General features: G+C 40.6%; 1 long non-coding RNA gene across 1 annotated transcript in view; it reads left to right on the top strand.

Annotated features, from left to right (window-relative positions):
* The first annotated feature begins 1,048 nt into the window (after nucleotides 1–1,048).
* The window catches only part of LOC114017781 (uncharacterized), a 55,889-nt gene continuing 36,415 nt past the window's right edge, over nucleotides 1,049–20,522 (top strand). Inside the window, exons 1-5 of the long non-coding RNA XR_008734317.1 lie at nucleotides 1,049–1,344; nucleotides 3,132–3,297; nucleotides 16,796–16,904; nucleotides 17,315–17,486; nucleotides 17,846–18,229. This is a non-coding gene — a long non-coding RNA (uncharacterized LOC114017781). The remainder of the gene's footprint in view (nucleotides 1,345–3,131; nucleotides 3,298–16,795; nucleotides 16,905–17,314; nucleotides 17,487–17,845; nucleotides 18,230–20,522) is intronic.

Below are 20,522 nucleotides of genomic sequence, written 5' to 3'. Positions count from 1 at the left end.
TGGAAACAAACCCCACTTTTTGCTTTAAGACATTTTCACAAAGAACCTCTTAAGATCAGGTTAGATTCTGTTCTGATTTACTTTTGGAAAAATCAAGATTTTGTGACTCTGCCGACAGGCATAACTACAGATTTGTCTCATACTGTGTTTGATACTGCAGTACCATTGGAACCAACAACTAACGTTGACCTGTTGAGGCACTACTAGAAGCAAGTGTAATTATTGCAGCTTATAAGCCTCTTGTAATGAAGTTTAAAAAAACCTGTTTAATATTCCACTGTTAGTTGTAAAAGAAGTCCTTTGTGTGAACTTATTTCTGTATATGTTTTTGCTCATCTACCAGTATATATATAAAAACATGTTTACATTTATACATGTAAAACAAAAATAGAAATGTACAATGTATGGATGCAGAACTGTTACTGTGATATTGTAACTGCATGTTTCTTACGTTTGTAGGGTTATGCTTTGCTTTGGTTGTAGCCAGTGATTTGAACACAAGTATAGAAGTCAGTCTGTAAGTACTGCTTCCCATTTGGTGAGTACCTTAGAAAGGTTATCCTAATTTCCGTGTCTGAATTTCCTCCTACTTAAGATCAGTGTTATGACAAAGGTCTGCCTTGCAGGTGATATTAGGGTCAATTTATAGAAGTTGTAGCGAGTTTATGAACTTGGCAGTAAGTACATACAGGTATGTGTGTAGATGTGTCTATAAGCATGTATGTGCATGTATATTTTCATATAGGGAAGTTAATATTGGAATATTGCATGATAACAGCATGTCCCACTTCAAGCTGCTCAATCTTGTGCAGCTCTGAAAGAAAAATTACAGATTTACATGCTTATGTAACTGAAGTTGCAAAATGCCATTTGCGTTGCTATATGTTAGGACTGTGTTAATTTATTGTGACTTTTCCTGGTACCAATGATACTGGTATAATCAAACTTGTTCCCAAACCAAATAGCAATTTTGAAGTTCCAAAACTGATATTATTTTTTTTATTTTTTTTTTTTTGCCAGGGCTCAAAATCTTTCTGAGCTGTAAAAGTTCAATTGATTGTGAATATTTTGTCATCTGCAAATGTCATTTGTCCAACGTTCTGTAACATGCCATAAGTTAGCCTTATGGACTGCATTATGGTATGGAGAACTAAGTGCAGATAAGCTCGTGGTCTGATTAGCATGTAATTATATTTATTGATTGCAATAACTCTGCAATTTTATTTTGCAGTGCCATTACAACGGCATCCACTTAAACAATTACTGTCAAACCACATAAACCAAACTGCAGAAGGACTCCTTTAAATGGATCTGGCGATGCAACAGGTGGTCTAACTACTTTAGGTAGGTCCATTTCAGCAAACTCCAGAGTGGAGGAGCTGAAGACACAAGTAGGGCTACAGTTACGTTGGCTCTCGCAGAAGGAATCTGAACAGCTGGAGGCCCAGTGGCTTGTCTGCCAACTGTTTACAATGAACTGCCACATCATAAACTGAGGCTCGGGGGAAATCTTGTAAGCAGCGCTGCTACCCGTGTTCCTATTCTGTGGCACAGCCTGAGGAAACGGAAAAGTATTGTTAGGGTGTCTCTGTCAGGATTCATGTAGGCATCAAATTGTTGGACAATTAAATGGCAGAAGTCTTGTCTTGGCTGTGCTAGCAGGAAGCCAGAGTTACTTAATAAAATGCAGTTGGTTTATGCTTGCTTGTCACCAAAGGGGGTGACCTTATAGGGTGGCCCTTTGACTCTCGCTACAGGCAGGGCTAGTAACAGCGTCTATTACTAAGGCAGCTAGGCACTTCCAGTCCTGAAGGCCTATTTTCAGCTGTTCACAGCTTTGTCAAAGTAGCTTTTCAAACTAAATTTTTCCATGTTGCATTGGGTGTCTGCCTCGGGCTGAATTCTCTTCAGAAAGTTTCAGCCAGAACAGTTTAACGTCTTCCAAGAACAAGACTAGAGAAAAATACATTGTTTTACCCATGCTAAAAAAATATTGGCAATGTTTTTCTGTGAAAAGACCTAATTGTCCCATTCTGGGAGATGATTTCCTCCCGCCCCGGCCTCGTCAGGGATATGTAACTTGTTCACATGAAAGAAACTACGGAACTACCCGCTTCTAATTCAAGGGGGATAAGACCAAATGTGATGGGGAAACGAGGATAAGAAAATTGGCAGGGAAAAAATGTAATGATGTTTTGGGTAGAAAGGGAAAGTGCGCAATGCGTAATTGATGAAAGGCAAGCTGGACCGCACTGTGTAGGAGGACTGGCACTATGAACGGGCAGTAGAGGTAAAGAGGGTGGCCAAGAGCTGCCATAGTAGTGGTGAGAACCAAGGACTGTTCAGGCAGAGGGACTGGGGCAGAGGAATGGTAGTATGCTAGGAAGGAATGAGGGAGGCTGTTTGTACGGATCTGATAAGGAGTAACAGTATAGTGGGGAGAGCTGGGAAGAAGCAGGGAATGACAGTGAAATAAGAACAGCCAGTGAGTATATGGACACTGTGGCTGGATATAGGGGCTGAAAGCAAAACGTACATACAAGTGTGTGGGTGGTTGACTGAGCACCAGGCTGAGGTAGGAGACAGACTGGATGAAATTAGAATAGTTTGGGCTAGCAGACAGGATAGAAGTGGAGTCTGAAATCTATGGTAAGGCTGCAGTTGGGAGGCTAAGACTTATTGAGCCAAGTGATTTGACCTGGAACAAGAAGTCCAGGGAGCTGTTAAAAGAATAAGCACTGGGTAAAATGTTTGCTGGATCATTCTCCCTGTAAAATATTGATATAAATCCTGGGACTGAAACTTCATAGTGTTTTGGCTATCAGCAAATTTCTGTGAAACCTACTGTCAAAAATTGCTTTGTCCCAGTCTACCACTAACCCTCCAGCATAAAGTGCTCTGCATCTGTACACGCTCCGGTTCTCTTGATGAAGCACAGAAGTGTCAGCGTAGCATTGTATGCTGAGCATCCACAGGGCTGCATTCATAGGATGTAACGAAGTTGAGCATCGAGATTAATATAGTGATAGATTTAAGGCTTTATGTGCATTTTTTTTTTCTGTTCCCTGAGTATTATGATACAGTCCTGAAGTGCACTTTTCCACAGGTTCTTTTGCTTACTTATTGCACAGGATGAAATGGGCTGGGACTGAAGCTTGCAGGAACAGTGCTTTGAATATTCCAGAAATGGCAAGATGGAGTGTGAAAGACAGAGCTTTAGGAAGACTAAAGTTTTGAGTGCAGTGATGAAGAAATTCTGTCTTTGCCTCTCATTGAGTTAAGTGAAAACACTTACAGGTAGGTTTTCTTTGCTTTTTGGCTGTTTACCTGGAGATCCTGGGTTTAATATGCTTATGTGTCAAGCACTAGCAGCTGCAGATTATCAGTTTATTGAATAAACTAGTACTAGTTTAACAAATAAAATGGTACACAGAGAATGCAAATTCTGAGAATCTGGAGTGAGACATGTAAAATAAGTAGATGCAAAAAGAGTAATTCTTATGTAGCTTTGTTTCTTATTGCAAAATGGTATAATGGGGATATAACAAAAATTTTAATCCACATCTGCAAAACACATAAACATTAAAGGACATTCAGGAGGAAATTAATTATTCTTGCACAGAGGACCAAGCACTGATAATGAAGAAAACATGAGAACTCATCAAGCAGGTGCTGTCCATCCTGTCCACTAAATGGCACCGGAATACTTCGGAAAAGTAATCTACTGGGCAAATGAGTATAACAAAATGAAGAGATAATAAGTTTTTCTCCTCATGTATCATGAATTAGTCAATAGCTGCCTGTCTCTAAACTGCTAGTGGGCTTTTAATGTGTCCACTAGATTAGGCTACTCAAATGAGGAGTGGCCAGGTATGTCTTATTTTCTAGATCCTGTTCACACTTGACTGTGCGATATAAGCAGAGCTTCCAGCGCTGAGATGCAAGTGCTCTGGGTGTATGCCAAAGAAAAAAATGTAAGGGGAATTTATGTAGATTAGACACAGCCATAGCATTTAGGTATGCATAGGAGGTTTGCCGGCTGATCTTAGATCTCTAGACTGTGTATCAGTCGTGCATGTCTGAATTACTTTATTTTTTTATAATCCCAGGTGAGTTTGAAGCCCAAGTCCTATGTTTAAAGGAATGCTTGAACTTAGGACTGGCCTATATAACTTAAGAGACCGTTTTCCTGACTGCCTCCCCTTTGAGAACTGGCAGCTTTAAAACTTTTCATCAGAGTTTCTAATTGATACTTGAGGTGGATAGTCTCTCTTTTTGTTGTTTTAGAATAATTTTTAATTTGTCACCAGGTAATAAAAAACCCCAAATAATTACTACTATATTTTGGGAATTATTAACGAATAATAAAATCTAGAAATATATATTTCTCCTCCCTAGTCTTTGTATTAAGATGAATTAATGGAAAAAAGATTCATCAAGGGCTATTAAATGCAGGAAATCCTTGTGCTACAGTGTCAAAAGCTGAAGAGAATATTAAAAAAGCATCACTATATACTTGTCCTGTTCTTAGCCGCCTCTTAGATATCCGCTGTCGATCATGATGGGAAATGATGCGAAGTTAGCTGATTCTGAAGGGTTTTTCTTTGCTGGTCCAGGACGCACGCTGTTTGCATCTAGAAAATAAGAATCTGTCCGTTATATTAGAATTCGTCAATGGAACAAATGCTCGCAGAGGGTTGGAAGAACTGGCTTCTACTGCCTGTGTCCTCAACAAAGCAGTGTCATGCTAAAAGGATGAAGAGAAAGATGGCAGTGAGAATTATGAACTACCTGAAAGCATGTGACTTTTTAATTAAACACTTTCTATACCAATCCCAGAGCAGGTATTTCCCGTAGCGTACCTCTGTGGCTCTGGTAGTTGATGAGATATCTGATTTTATGTCTGCGCTCACTGCCTCTTTCTTTAGACATGCTTTCTTTGGCGTGCATCTCAGACCGAATATAGAGATTTCCAGATTTTCAGTCCCTGCAAAATGTCTCCCACCACGCCTACATTTAAAAGGGTGCAGGATCCAGTTAGCTAACTTGTTCCTAGGCAGTTAAACTACTTCATATGAGCGCCAGACCACGGAGTAGATTTAACATACTATTTTCAAATATGTTAACAGTGTTGTGTAGGGGGATGTATTGTATCTGTCTTAGTGATAATCTAATTGGATGTCGTCCTTTGTATAACCCTGTTAACATTTTAGACTATTCTGGGAAACCCTGTGGCCCAAGTACTATGGAATGTAGTTAGGAAAAACAGTGTTTTCTCAAATATTTCAGATGTGGAATATTTATTTTGTAGCCAGAGAAACTTGTTTTGTTGCCAAGCAACTGACCATGAGTGAGATCTGCTGCCAACTGTACTTGAAAAAAGCAAAAAAAACTACTTTCCTCTCCTCAGGCGGCATGTGAGCATTTACAACACAATGAAGAGAAACTTTAAAATAAAATCTGTGTGACAAGATTCACTGTTAGTAGGCTCAGGTCTGTTAGGTCTTCTCCCTTCACCTTCCCCTGAGTCATGTATAGTTGACAGAAGAAGCTACTAGTGAAAATAATGGTGCAGGAAATCCAGTCACTTTCAAAAGCATTCCATTTGGAAGTGTGCTTCATCAGAGCCCTAGACAATGCAGTTTGATTGTTAGCTGTTGGCTGAGATTCTGGTCCAAAATTAAGCGAGGACCTTAGATGCAACTCAAAATTCTGCTCAGATTATTTTATTGCCTTCGTAAGTTCACTTGAGCAGGCATCCAGATGTTTAAATATTGTTTGTTTTAGAATTCAGGTACCCAAGCTGGTTTTCAGAGGTGCTAAAGATGCTCAGGTTGCACTCAGTGGATGAAGGTTAAAATGGGACATGAATTGCTTTGAAGGCAGCTTATAGCTATGTGGTTGCACCCATTTCAGCACAAGCAAAGCGCTCCCTACTGCACACATCTGTTGAATGAATAATAGCTAGTTAGGGAATTGTCTGTTAGTAAACAAACCTGTCCCTTGCAATGGACTTAGAGTGAACAGTCATTCTGGATTGACCTTGATGTTATTGAGATTCATTCCTTGCACTGGCTGTGGCTGTAATGAATGCTTCCACCTCTGCTTCTGAACTGGGGCCTTTATCAGCCATAATAATGGGGGAAAAGTGTTCTTTAACTGCTCTTTTAAATATAAATGGCCTGTTTGGCCACAAGTGGGCACAACAGAACATGCTACCCACCTGGATAAACAGGAGAAGGGGAGCATTAATGTTGCTTGATATAAGAATCAGTGTTGTAGCTAAGTCTTACAGAGAACTGAGTCAAGAAATCATAAAATCATGCAAGACAGAGCTGTGAAATTTCAGGGTTTAGGAGCAATGTCCATGACGTTTTGGAACTTTTCATGGTACGTGTATATATGGTACCATTTTTCATAGCATGAATCTTTTAGGGTTTCTCAAAGACGTTCGGGATGCACCTGTTTATCTGTGTTTCCAGTGTGTTAGTCTATCTGTTCTTTGTTGTGTGTATAGCACAGCTCCATGCTTCACTGCCTACTTTGGAGATGTTGCTTGGGTTTCTCCCAGGAGAGGCCAGATGTCAAATTCTTTATGTTTTCAAGCACAAAAGGAGCTTGCCCATGATGCTGCTGTTCAGCCTCCTAAAGCTTCCTCTCCAACCTTAGTTCTTCTTTCCATTTGGTCCTCCTAGTTGAGAATAATGCCTGTCAGTTGACCTCGTTTAGCAGGGAAGGCTACACATGCTGGCATCACCTGTTCTGCAGCTTGATGTTCAACTGCTGGTGGAGATAGTGTGCACACATGTTAGTTTGGCTAGCTTCTGTGACCACAGATTTAAAAATTCTAATGTTATGTGAGGCACTTTTGTGGCTCTTGAATTAATTGGGAAGTTCAAGTAGTGGATTACTTCAAAAAATGCTATTTCAAGTTTATTACAATCGCATAAGAATGTTTGTAGTTTTCGATAAGACAGGAAAAGATTTACTGAACGTGAAGATGAAGATGCTTAGCACATTTCTGGTGTGTTTGGGGGAATTAATCTTCCCCAAATTCTACTCATAATGTTTTTCTCTAGCTAAAGAGTACATGTAACTTCTGTGCTGATCAGTTTGAGATTTTTATTAACATAGTTTCATTTGGGAAAAGTTTTGAGGTTTCAGGCTGGCTGGATTCCAAAGATGTAGAGTTATTCAAAGTGTAGCTCACCATAAAACCTGCTAAGTTTACTTACGGTGCAAAATAGTGCATGAGTATTGGTGACTAATTCAGTTTCTGTCATGTAAGTCGTAGTAATATTATCAACAAGAAGAGAAGTTCAGCACTCTGTAATGACTCTAATGTATACTTTTGATATAATTATACGTACAAACATATTTACCATTTACAGGCTGTGGCATCAGTTAGCCAGCCTGTGATACTATTTCTTTCCATTAATTTAAATTTTTTTCAAAGAATAGTGTTGGGAGCTGTGAGATCTGTCCTAAATACAAAGACAATTTACGTGCCGGTAATGCCTATGTGATTCAGACTAGTGATCCTCTACGCTGAGCCATGCATAGGTATATGAAAGAAAATATGCATTTAATACTCTTTAGTTGTAGTACCTCACACTCTGTAAATTTTTAGATGCTGCCGTATGAACTACTGTGATACTGAAGTTTGTGGCCTCCAAAGAGTACTACAGTGGAGTCAGTGTTTCTCTGCTCTATGCTAATGAATTTTATCTTTTCCAGTGGCCTATAACAGAACTCATCTGAGTAGTTACCAAGAGAGGAGAGGGAGAGAATAAAGAAATGCTTGCCTTTCCTTCTTTGAAACTTTGTTGTTCTGTGGCAGCCCAGCCCACGATCAGCAGCTGTGCAGGCAGGAAACAAGTTGTGTCTATACAAATCGAACCGGCAGGTAAATGACTGCGAGAGCTGCCTTGCCTTTTGAAAGGATGCATGAAAATGTGAGTTACTGTGTCTCTGGATGCCAGAGGCTTTCATAAAGGAAGATACTAATGTATCAGGTTCAAAAGGTGCATAGGTGTTTTGATAAAAGAATTTTGTTTGGGAAGATATCTTTTGGTTCCGGCCTAAAACTTAAGCTCAAAATAAGAGAGGCCAGATGTGCCTCACGGTGCTGGAGTGGTTAATGCCCTCCTTCAGAGTTCTTTTTATTCTTTTTTTTTTAATTTTTTTTTATAGGGGGTGTAATTTCCCAGATAAATTGAATGTTGACATACCTATGGTTAGTACTAAATATCAGAATTTTGGGTTAGCCATTTAACATCTTGACCTTAATGGTATGGGTATGTGAAGAATTGTATTTCATATCTAATAATTAATGAACCTGTTTTCCCATCTGCATGCAAGTTAATATGAGAATACTAAAGGACATGACAGGTGGTTTCTTTTTAATGACACTCAGCATTTCAGTCTCTTTCCTGCCAATATTTTTTTGACCACCACAAGCAGCAGAAATCTTAAAAATAATCTGGAGGTTGTGGCTGCCTAAAGATCCAGCCTGGAAATACTGTTCAGCCATCTTGAAGTCTTTCCTGTTTGTGTCACATAATCGTGTGACGAGGGAGCACAGGCAATACTATCTGAGTTTGCTGTCCAGTCATAAATCAGAATAACAGCTGACGAAAGGGTGATCTGGTTCAGTGTTTTGCCCAAATCCATGGTCAGAAATATGGTTGCACATATTTTTTAACAAATAATTTTGAGTAACAAGCATGATAGGTTTTGCAAGATGGGGAACAATGTACTCTCTCTTTTGATCACAACAGCTATTGAAAACATTACCCCACTGCTCATATGGGCATAATATAGGGGCTGTGGTATATTATATAATATGTTGTTTGAAAATCTTTAGTACATTGTGCTCTTACTACGTGCCGTGGCTGCTTGGAAGGTCGTTATTAGTCATCCTGGCCCTGGTTCTTGGCCATGCTGTAGTTAATTTGCACCGGTCTACTGGAACTGTACCATGAAAGACAGTCTATGAGCAGGGTAATCCTTTGCTGTCACTCTGTTGCCGTAACAGTCCCTGTGCTACCTAGGGTGCAAAGCTATAACGAAGGGAGTGTGGTCAAAACATCCCAACATTGCCTGAAAACTGCACTAGCTCTAAGTCACCGACAGCTGATGCAAAGCAGAACAGCTCTGAAGATGCTCCGCTTTACACTAGAGTTTGACCAGAAGGACAGCCGGTCTCATGGGCTGGGGAGCCCTGGTAGCGTGTACCTGCCTTGGCTCTGCTCTGGGCTCTCTTTGTGCAGTTTGAATGCTGCTGAGAGCCTGGCTCAGTGAGTGTATGCTGGCTGTGGCAAGGCTCTCATTTTCTGAGTGCTTGTACGTGTTGCATGCACATTGCTTGTAGCTGGGGCTGCAATGAATATATGCATAAGCTATAGCTGGCAAGCACACAGCTGGTAAATAGAAGTGAGTCAAGTAGTAGAAATGTGCTTTCACACTTCTCGTGGTTTGCAGGTATTACTAACCATATTTTACAGCAACATTTACCGGTGCACCTAATGCAAAAGCTGGGTAAATGTAAAAAATCGTGTATCTGCTGAAACACTGCTTCTGTTTTTTCCAGGATTGGAAAGTACTGAATTATTTTTATTTTCCATAAAAGATAGAGTTCAAGGGTAGTGATAGTTCATTGCCAGACATTTTTTAGTTACTTGTTTTGTCCCGTTCTCACTTTTTCTGCCTGTCTTCTGCAGTTGAAAAAAATGGGCTATGCAGCCTTAACAGTCACCTGTGGAATAGTTAGAGCAAAGTGTAATATTCTGAGGCTCCACTTTCCCAAGGTTTCCTGAAGGAGTCTCTGTTTATCATTCAGCCTGCAGCGCCTGTATTGGGTTACACTAGGAATGTGGAAAGCTATATGGGAAAATCTGTCAGGCTGTGAAAAGATCTCAGCCTTTGAAATTTTATGGACCACGCTTGCTAATGCACATTCCATATTTCAGGGTGTCTGGCTACCCTCCCTCCTTGCAAGGATGTGACGTACTTTGTAGAATATATGTGCATGTTTTGTTACGAATGCTACTAAACTGATAAACAAGGGCAGAGACCTAAGGAAGTCACAGAGAGGAAATCCCATGAGGCAATAAATTCTAGTGACACCTACTAGTGTTGGTACAGTTAAGGGTCAGTTCCCCATTTACAAAATGATCTCTAATATGATAAGGAGCACTGATGTAGCTCCTTTTCTGCAACAGCGTTCCAGTAAAATCCCAGTTTAGGAGTGGGGCCTGTGTTTTTCTTACATACAAATAATTATGAGGCTCATCTACAAGTTAGATCTTCAGCTGCTGTAAATCACATTTGTACCAATAAGAGGATTTGCTTTCACGTATTTCAGCAGGACCTAAACAAGTTGTCAAGTGTGGTTTATAGGACTTTGCTTGGATGTCTTGAGGACAGCTGCAACAAAATGTAATCACTAGAATGATTTCCTCTTCCCCCCCCCCCCCCCACCTTGCATGTACTCACCAAGCTAGTCGACTGCCCTGGCTACCTGCTAAAAAGGGGGGGGTTATTAACAGCAGTTCTGTTGGTGGGGGGTTTACAGGTTGGATTATCTATAAGTATGTGCATATATGTGAGGCATAAATTCCACAACAGCACGAGTTTGTCTGCACGGTCATGTCTGTTAGTTTTTCTGTAAAGAAGACGACTCCAGGTTTATGAATGCAACATAGGAAGTCAGTCCTCCAAGTAGGCGGATCCAAAGCCATGTTAGGATTTTGCACATTGAAACAAAAATGGCAAACTGTGCTCAGAAGGCAGTAGACACGCCTTTCACATATAATCAGTGTCCTGTAGCTTTAGAGAGAGGCTCTATTTAACAAGTGTTCCTCCGTATATATGCAAAAGATGAGCTTACCTGTTGGACGAAGTTCTGTGGCCATATTATTGTCATTTGACTGTAAAATGACTCAATACATTTCTTGAGTTACTGTTGTCTTATTTCAGTAGCTCCCTATTTTTAAAAAAACCAGTAATCGTTTAGAAGTTACTAGGGTTTTGTTCAGGGGAAAAAAAAAAGAAATGCTGGTTTTGGACAGCCGCTGCTCCCTTGAGAAGCCCACCCTTAAGAAGACCTGGCCTGGACTTAACTTCAGACTCTAATGAGTGACCGTGGACTTCACCGATGACGCGTGTCTATAACACCTGGATAGTTATTGGGCAGATTGAATCCCTAGCAACACCTAAATTTATGCATACATGTTCATGGATGCATTAAGGCTGATGGATTATGGACACCTTTCCTTAACGTTTGTGTTGTTTTGTTGGGCTTATATCCAGGCCTTAGTGTCATTCAAACCTCATAGTTTTTGTTTAAAATATGAAGCAAATGCATTGTGAAATTGATATACTTCCAAATAATTTTGTCATCAGGCAATTAAAATATCATGTGCTATAAACATCTCTAAGACGCTATGGATGGGAAAGTTGCCAGTTTCACAAGTCACATTGCTTTCAAAAGTACAATGAATGTACAGTACTCTGAACAGTCTGGAAAGAAAAGTAATTTTCCAGCTCTTAAAAATCTTTTTTTAGCTTTTTGCAGTGCTCTGAAGTCAAATTATGATGATTTTAAAGGCAGAACTGCTAAGTGCCAATGATTTGTCAGTACTGGCGCACTTAAATTCCTAAAAACATGGTCAGGCCCATGCTTAATATCTTAATTGTGCATATGAAATACTTTTAAAGTAAAACTAGCCAGAAAATGAGTGCTTCTTATATTAAAAACAATAAATTAATTTGCTTTATTATATTAGAAAAAACTTCGGATAACGTGCCTTTTTACTGCAGTGTTGCTGTTTCTGGTGAAGAATATGACTGTGTAGACTAGGAATTTTAAGAGGCATCTGTGAACTTTGACTTTTTTGACATGATTAGACACTTGATTATTTTCCTTGACTTTGAAAACTGCATCTCTCATGGGCTTGATCAAATTGATTTCAGTTTATAAAAAGTTAAAGAGCACCTCTTGAAGTAATTTGTTAGCTAGAACAGAAAGTATCGTGAACCCGATGCCTTAGAAATGTAGTTAGAGGTCTGAATGTGATGTGATTAACTTCAGACTTTTTATTATTGGTCTGTGTCTCAGTTCACTGAATTGCAGGATGAGGATAGGGATGCTGTGCCTGCCAGGAGGTGGGCAGTTTGGTATCTCTCCTCTCGTGAGCATTCAGAGCGGCAAGGTAGCGTGTGGGAGAGCCTGGTACTGTTCAACAAGGTGCACTAAGGGAAAGATCACAAGCTAGTCAAAAGTTGTGTGTTCCCTGACAGTTGTGGTTGTGCAGGTCTTCAGTGTAGTGTACTTTAAAAAAGAAATAACATTCTAGAGCCTGTAATCGTTATCTCAAAAGAAGAAAAAAACCCAGCATGACAACATTAATGACCAATCCCAAAGTAATAAAAGTTCCTTTAGTCTATTGTTGCTCTTTAGGAACAAGAATCCCAATGGGAAAGCCCTAGAGGAGTGCCAACAATTGGAAAATGTTACCTAAACAATTAAGAAAATTAGCTTGAGTAATATAACTATTTAGGAAGTACCGCGGGCCATGTGTGCTGTATGTTGACGCCCTGAACACATGCATTGGTTAATGCGCTTGTCCAGTTAATTCGAAGGAGTCTGTGTCAGCAGGGCAAGTGTAATAGTATCTTTCTTTCATTAGTACAGAGGAACAGAAATCCAGGCTGGCCTTTGCAATTCTGGCTCGATCGCAGCCAGAAACTCTGATGGGGCTGCTTTGGGGCGTTGGTTGAAGGAGGGAGTTGCCTGGGCAGAGGCCAGGGGGCAGCGAAAAGCCCCAGCAATGGGCATCTCTTCTCCCTGGTCCTTGATCTGTGCGTGAAGGCTGCATAACTGGCAGAAAGGAAAGGGTACGAGAGGAGCACAGCATCCTGCTGGGGCTGAGCCCTTTCTCAGCAGTGCCTTGCTCCAGCGCTTGCCCTGCCTGCCCTGCAGCTCCGCAGAGGTGAGCAGCCCGGTTGGGGCAGCCTGGGACTCTCTGCACTCACAGAGCCTGCAGGGTACAGGCTTCCCCAAGCTTACCTGTCCTGTGCTTCCCTGCTACTACTGCTGGCAGTGTTTGGAGCTCCCTGCAGCGTTTCTCTTGCATGTCCCAACACCTTTCCATGCCGGGCTGGAGACAGAAACCTGCAGCCGGTGATGCAGTTCTGGGTGAGGAATTGCTGCTGCTGCCAAGGAGCAAGAGCAGTCCCACGGCTGCAGGGTGTGCTCCCACTGCCGTTTGCTTGAGAAATCGAGCTTTGTTGGCAGGAAGATGAGGGCAAAATGCTTGATTATGTGTCTAACTCCTGCTGTACTTTGGCACAAAAGGTAACGTTGCCTGTGCTGCGGAGCAACGTTGATTTGTCCTATCCTCTGCTGTAAGTAAGCATGTCTGCAATAACACAGAAGCAGGTGCACCTATTTATGCCAGGTGCAAACCTACTTGCATGGTCATATGTATGTAAATAAGTCCTGCGACCTTCTGAACTTGAGACTACTGTTACTCAGATGAAGATGGAACAGGTATGGCTGTCTTGCTGGAAGTGCTGGGTGCCCAAGAGCTTTTTGCCATTTTTTTTTATTTTACATGTCGTGTGTGTACCGGGACAGTGTCTTGTTGGGTGAGGTAGTCTGTGGTGACAAAGGGGTCATAGAATGGAATATTTTGAGAACCTAGAGTATGGCAGAGAGGATTTCGGCGCAAATTCAGTGTTTTCTTAGTAAAATGTATGTATTTAAAATGATGATGTTTTCAGACACAGAAAAAACAACTTCAAAGTTTTTGAAGAGGAGAATCTTACGCAGAGGTACCTTTTTGATTACAAGGCCTTTTGTCTCCTTTATATCACAAACCTCTCACTTTACACTGCTTCGGCAGCGGGAAAGAACCCTTACAGTGAAGATGTATTTACTGCCGCTGCCCCTGGTGCTACATTGCCCTTCAGGAACGGTGTAAAGAGAAATCAATATAACTGAGAGGCAAGTACTTATGGATATATGCTGAAGGAGTCATTGCAGTCTGATCTGCCATATTTTTGGAAAGTTCACACTTAAATTTTTGTTGGAAATCGTATCTGGAAAAAGAAAGCTTAGTAATGTGGTATATAAATATGAGTGAAGCAATGAGCATGAGATTTCACTGCAAGTGCTGAGGGAGTAATAGATGGGAATTAGCAAAAGAATAGGAGGAATGAATGGGGATATGCACTGAGAGTTTATTCTCTTTGAAAGATGATCTCTCTGCCTGAGACTTAGAGTCACTAAATAGCTAATGGCCGATACAAATGGTTGCAGATAGGATAGATGGCATCAAGATTGATGGCTGACTGTTGTTGGTCTAGGTTTTTAATCCAGGCTTCTGCTGGAATGCAAAGTTCCTAGCTCAAGATCAATTATACAAGGACATCAAGAAGAAAAAGACAGTCACGGTATTTGTCTGCTTCTCAAACTACCCAAAATGTGAAACTGTTTTTGCTTGCAGTGACATGCCTGTTAATTCCAGGCAATGTAATACTTGCTTATTACAACCCTTTCCTTGCAGTTAAAAGTAAAAAACCCTTTTCTCATGCACTGCTTATTCCTTGCACTTTTTGATGAGTTGTGATTGTGTTGTCTACACAGATAAATCCTGTGGGCTTGGGAGGCCACTGTAACGAAACAAGAAGATGCCTGAGTCACTTGGGGTGGGCAGCATGCCAGTAACTGTGCTCTTAACCTAAATTCATCGCACTGCAGATATAACAGAATACACTCAGAATGACAGGGGACAAAAGAATTACACACCAAGCAGGGATGGGCCTGAATCAGTTGGTAGCTCTGAATTAGGAGGCGCTTTCATGCGAGTTCATCTCGGAAACATACAGCTTGTCTTTGCTGGCATTAATAAAATGGAAACTGGTGCATGGAATGGAGCGCTGGATAATGTAAGAAACCTGAACTTTCAAGTGTGGCTCCAAACCATAAGACATACTTAGATAATGACCATGTAGCAGTTGTCTCAAGTGTAAAGGGTTCTTTATAATAACACCTGTTAAACTTCCTTTGATTTTCCATTAACTAAATTCCAGAGGAGAGGTATATGAGTCTGGGAGGCTGAGAAAGAGAGCTATAACATTTTAAGCATAGTTTAAAAAAAAAAAAAGGTAACTATAAAAGAATGTGTGCTATTATCTTTATTTGCTTTTAGCTTCTGATCATTCCTTTAATATCCAGAGCACGAAAATGGGATATACATTATCTGCACCGTGGCATGCATCAGACTTTGAAAATGTGACTTAAACTGTTCCTGTGCTCACTCACTGAATATATTTCTGTGAAGGAGATGAAAAAAGTTCTACTCAGGTCATGGGTGACACAGCAGACTGCAGACAATTGGTGCCGATTATGTTAATTAAGATGATTTGATTGGCAATAGATACGAATAGGATTGAGTTTCCATACAAAATAAAAATATTAATTGAATAACTTCCTGCCAGTGCTAAAAGTCATAGATAATTGAATGAGAAAAGGGAACTAGATTAATTGAACACATAAATTCTTTACTGGGTCAGTTTTGGTTAAAATGCATGAAAATGCTGGTTACTTATTTTAAATGAAAGCTTTTATCCAAATGTCAAGTGCTCTGACTTCTCACTTCTCTGTAGTTAACCAGCTATGGTCAAAATTCAGTACAAGTGGAAGACTGAATCTTTAAAGATGAAAGCAGAAGAAATTTTTAAATTTTTGTCACTTATTTCTGGTTACTGAAGAATTCTCTAATACAGCAGATAGTGTTGATGCTTTTTCTGTTTTTTCTACTCCCCATTTATGCCCCATTAAGTTACCACAATAGTCTTTCATGGGATATGTAGCAATTGCACCTGACAGTGATGTGCACAGATTTGGGTTCTATCACTGCCATTCTCTTGGAAATAAAAACCAGAACCTACTTTCTTTGCCCTCTCAGCCCCACAGAGGTTCCTTAAGTCGTGTATTTTAGCTACGAGACAGGACATCCTGTGTGATTTCAGCAAGTCCATATGGTTCTTGAATGCTTTTCCCAAGGTGAGGATTAGAGAACATCAAATGCTGCCTGACGGAGAGAGGAAATCTCATGTAATGCTTTTGTTCTGCTAACATCTATGTAAAGAGCTGCCTGGGAGTTTTGGAATGGAATCTGTCATCGCTGTAATCCTGTTCTGGAAAATTGTGATGGAGACAGCACAGGGAGTGATGTCATTGGCTGTCTGACACAGTCATTGCCCACAGCAAACTCATCTCCTTACCAAACTTTCCTTTGTCTCTGACATTTGAATGCCTAATTGGCAAGCTTATTGGTGTTGCTTTTTTTTTCTTTCACAGCTGTGTTAAAATTCAAAACACAGATATGTGAGAGAGAGGCTAAAACAGAGGAGGGTCTGTTCAATGCTCTCTGCAGACTTCAGAGGAATTTTTGTGCACTCTGCCTTCAGTGTCATATGCAGGAAATTTTTCTTTGGTCCATCCAATGCAATAAACAAACCTCCTGTGTATTAGCTTTAGATTTTAGCACTTCTGTCACAGTCTGTGGCAAGTGGTAAAACTATAATAAGCATTTTTCTTTATGTGTAAGGGTTCTGGTCTGCCCTCATTCTCTTAGACACCTGTTTGTTAAGGTCCTGTTGCCATTTAGGGCAATGGTAGCTCTATGACATAATGCAAAACCACTATTTATATACCATGTATAAGCGACTAAATAAGTTGAACAGTCTTACGTTTTGTTTTTAACCTTCCCTGCCTTTGTAGATTGATCCACCAGTGATGAGAAATGCTGTGATCTACACTGCTGGGGTGTGAGAGGGCAGCCTGTGTTGTAATCCTGTGTTAGAAGTGAATTAATTGCCTGTTTTCCTGGGTAAGTTGTGCTGCATATGGGCACCCTCGTTTGTAAGGTAGCGTTGCAGGTTGTGGTTTATGAATTAAATCATCATGGTGTTAGACATTTTTAGATACATGCGGAGTTATTGTTTTACAAGTAATAACTTTAAGTATAACACAAAATGTCTTATTTTTAAAGATTATGATTATCATCAAAGAATGACATAGCTTTGGTTATGGCTACGAGTGCTTAGTATCATTGAAACTTAGGGATTATGTTTAAATGTATCAGGAACATACCTCATGCACATAACTGCTGCTTCTTGCATGTTATACAAGTAAAGGACCTCCAAAATGTTGGCAGTTGCTAAAGCTACACATAAAATGAGGCATCTGCATGTATTTCTGAGTTCTTATGCCAGTGTATATCCCCTGGCTGCATTACAGCTCCATGCCGGGATGATACCAGAACAATTCTCCATCCCTCTTTTCCCTGTTGTCACCCCAGTTTCTACGAGCATGAGAGCTGGATGGGAAGGAAGGAGTGATGTGCTGAAGCTGTGTCCCCTACCTGGGCAATGGGAGACCTCCCGTGCATGCCAGATGATTTCCCTCCAAGGTACCTGACTGATGAGATGGATTTCTTTGCCTTTTGGACTTCATTTTCAGGTTTTCTGAGTGTAAGTTTGCCACTGAAATTTATTACTTTCCTTAGTTTTTCAACCTGATTTTTCTGTTGCTAGCATTATGTAGCTTTGATTAGACTACTGAGTAGTGTTAGAGAGACAGGAGGGAGACGCAGGAGTGAAATATGACCCATTTGTATAAAGGGTCTACTTCTGTTCCACAGGAACAAATCCTAAAATAAGTGGTTAAACTCTTCCAGTCAGTGGCTGAAATAACATGGCTCTTGCACACAATTGTGAGGCCAACTGTGTTGAGAGCCCTACAGCTACGGTGTCTGCTGCTTTGTTATAGAGAAAAATGAACTAGATGGATTGTTTGAATCCATCGGGCAAACGCCAACAGAGGAGACGGACCAATGTTGTCCTCATCACTACCAGCACCACCACCTGCAGGGATTGTTTCCACCTGAGAGGGAAGAATCCCTTCCTGCCAGGATTGGAGACATAGGCGTGAGGACTTGGTATGGACTCAAGTGGTTTATTCTTTGTTCAAAGTGGAATCACAACTGTTACTTCCTGATGAGTCTGAACAAGTGGAAGAATTTTATCTGCTCCTGAGAGATGTCTGGGTCTGTCACATAGACTTTTTGCTGGGGACGAAGGAAGTCTGGCTTTAACCCTGGTTCGGGCAGCATCCCACACTGAGTTGGAAAGAAAGCTCAGCTTTAAAATGGAGGTAAGCGCAGGAAACTTGTGAGACCTGTGGATGAAAATTGCTGCGTCAGTGTTTCCTATGAGGCAAATCTTGGTTATGTACTGAGATCATAAATGCCACATGACATGTTGGTGTTCTTCTTGTGCATAGTGTTTCTGCTGACGGTACGTTGGTAGGAAGTTCCACTGAAGCAGCTTGGAGCTGAAAACTGAAGTGAATCTTGTAGCAAGATTTTACCAAAAGCAAGGCTGTGTTTTTAAATGCACTGTGCAGAGAACAACAGAGAGCCACGCAGTCTGTTGGAAACACTATGCTAGATTTGAAGTCTTTAGTTTTATAAACTTTGCCTAATTCTAAAATCTTATATGGTGTCACTAATTATTTTCTAAAAGTGCCTGTCAGTAACAGATAGTTTTCTTAAACAGCATTAATTCTGCTTGCACATGGACAGTATATTTTCCTGCTTTGGTTTGGATGCTCTTGGGTAAAGCTACATGGCGGGGGGAAGGGGAGCAGAGTTCCCAACTGGGAATCTTCAACACAAAAACTATTAAGGGGTGATAAATCATTGGAGGCCCAGCATGTGATTAAAAGCTGTGGCCACCAGCAGTGACCCATGGGGATGGAGGTATCAGTGACAGAGAGCAGGGGGGAGGTGTTTGGCATTCCTGTTCGGAGGCCTAACCAGGGCACAGGGGTTTGTTTATGTTTCTGTTCCACTGACTCCTGTGAAATGCCCTCTGTCTGTACAGGGAACACACATTGAGTTAGAGAAAGTATCTCTGGTATTTCTTGAGATGTCAAGGCACAGATACTTGAAGGTAATGTGTGAGTATAATTATCCGGGGTTGCAGAGTGAAAACCAAACACTTAGTCTGTTCAGGGCTCTGTGAATCAACAGTCAGCATCACATAGTTATTGTAATTTTAGGTGAGCTTCCCACACATGCACAGAATATTGTAAATATGACTCCTTTCCTTTCAACTAAGTCCATCTAGAAAAAGTAGGTTTTGTTGGACCAGGCATGAGGACATCCAAGCTCAGGTTCTGTCTTGTTCTTGCCTTAACAGAAAGCTTGATTAAGTAACAGTTTAAAAAAAGAAATGGCAAAGAGCATTACCATTTGGTCCATTTTAATATACATTTGGAGCAGTAACAGTGTATTTTGTGGCTGTGCAGGAGACAGTGGAGACATGATTACTGCATGTTATTTTGTATATCAGCTATTTGCCAACGAACATTGTGCCAGATGTTTCTCAGCAAGTCCAGAGGTACAGATGCAGTTGCAAAATGCTGGCAAAGTATAGCAGCAATGAATGAAAGGGTGGGTTCGCAAGGCAGCGAAGGGCAGGATGAAAGGGAGCTCCACGCCATTATGTGGTGGTAATCTCTGAGTTCCATTGGTAGAGGTAGAGCCAGGAGGGGAGAAGCTTGGTTTGGTAAGTGGAAATGATCACAGAAAAGGACTTGAACAGACGAAAAGAACAATAACTTAGCAAATGAGGTGCCTTTCAAGATGAAAGCAATTTGCATTGGTAAAAGGGCTGCGGAAACTTTTTTTAATGCCACATTGTTTTGATAGGCTCTGTAATTGTTTAGAAACATCCTTTTTTTCCTGTGAATTCATTCTACCATGTGTGAAAGATGGTCTTGTCATGCTTAAAAGTATCATAGGGATCCCTTTATGAACATGTTGTCTTGTGTTTGACAGCAGCAATCCCAGAATGCTCCAGAGAAAACTGCAAGAAACCTCATGTTAAGCAGACCTGAATATACATGAGGGCTTCTTCCTATCCACTGTAGGCAGAGATTGGCTTAAGGCCTGAATCAGAAGATTTTATATTCCTTCCTATGCTCTTTTTATTAGCTTGGACTGGATATTTTCAACAGCCATATAATTCTAAACAACTGAGAAGCAACTCACTGTAAACTTCTTGACTTCTCACCAGCACCAGGAATATCTTAAAAGTTTCACCGTGCCACAGATAAACAAGTGATTGCTATATAATTGATGCTGCTCAACAGTGTAAACATGAGTGATATGGACACACCTTGTAAAGAAAGAACATGACACAGTAATAATAATTCGGTGTAAAAGGCTGACAAGGACTCTTAGCAAGTTTGGAAACATTATGGTTGCCAGATGTGCTATTCCAGATGTCAGGATTTCCTATTATATGCTGCTTCCGGTCAGGAGAAGTGGTTCCCGTGATAATGTGTTAGAGCCTTTGAGACATGAGGGTTACACGACCCTGAAAATCAATTCTGTGACTTTTGTTGAAAATTACGCTTATTATTAGAAAAGACTTCAATC

The sequence above is a fragment of the Falco cherrug genome, chromosome 10 (assembly GCF_023634085.1).
Source record: "Falco cherrug isolate bFalChe1 chromosome 10, bFalChe1.pri, whole genome shotgun sequence".
In the NCBI taxonomy this organism is placed as follows: Eukaryota; Metazoa; Chordata; class Aves; order Falconiformes; family Falconidae; genus Falco; species Falco cherrug.
The sequence above is the reverse complement of the archived record's forward strand: the minus strand, read 5'-3'. Positions and strand labels throughout refer to the sequence as shown.